This window comes from Homalodisca vitripennis, chromosome 7 (genome assembly GCF_021130785.1).
Source record: "Homalodisca vitripennis isolate AUS2020 chromosome 7, UT_GWSS_2.1, whole genome shotgun sequence".
NCBI lineage: Eukaryota > Metazoa > Arthropoda > Insecta > Hemiptera > Cicadellidae > Homalodisca > Homalodisca vitripennis.
Genome location: NC_060213.1, coordinates 29,850,950 through 29,851,866, shown reverse-complemented (window position 1 = coordinate 29,851,866; position 917 = coordinate 29,850,950).

Sequence of the window (917 nt, the reverse complement as noted above, 5' to 3'; positions counted from 1 at the left end):
TCCGCCTTGCAGACCTCAGAAAACTTTTCCATATTACTTATATATTCGTTCTTTCTCTCTGTGGATTTCTGTTTCTTATATAATTTGACGACAAATAAGAAACACTCTGTAAAACTTTTAATGTGCATTTCGTGTTTCTAACGTTATTTATAGTTTCGATCAACTGTGCGAACGCAAAATGGATTTTATTAATATATTATACGACTCAAGCACAGTGGCGTATATATTAAATTATTTTAGGGGTGCTAACTCACAGGGTGGTTTAGGAAGTAAAAAAAAGATCCTTCGAAAAATAGAGGCTCAGGAATCTTTCCACCGGAAGTCTTTGGGCTTTAAGGCCTCATAAATGTGTTCTAGCTTAAATAAAACTAATCGGTATAGTTTTTTTATGTATGTCTTTCAAAATGTCAACACATGTCGTTTTCGGGGAGGGGAGAATTGAGCCCCCTGAGCCCAACCTTATATACGCCTATCTCAAGCATGTTCGTACTAATTATTTTTAAAGATCGTGCGGATGTTAGATTTGATGAAACAGTGTTGAAGGGTTCATTTTTAAAATCTCCGAAGAACGAGTTTTTAATTGTTTTAATTTGTTATCTTTAACATTTTTGAACTCAGTAAATCATTACTTCACCTTAACAATCATGGTTTTCTTTAAGAGGAACATTTGCAATTTTTGGAAAACCAATTTTTAACCACTTGGAAGGAACCTAATTTTGATTGTGATCGTTGATTATGCAAAACAGAGTGTAAGGAACATTTTGAGAAAAGTTCTCCCGAAGCAATGTGGTTAAACCAAATATCATTAGAATGAAAGAACGCAAAGATAAGACGAGAAAGGAACTAAAGGAGCAGTAAACTTTTCTTAACATTGTTGGTACGAAGATCATCACATGAATTAATCTTGATGAAACTAG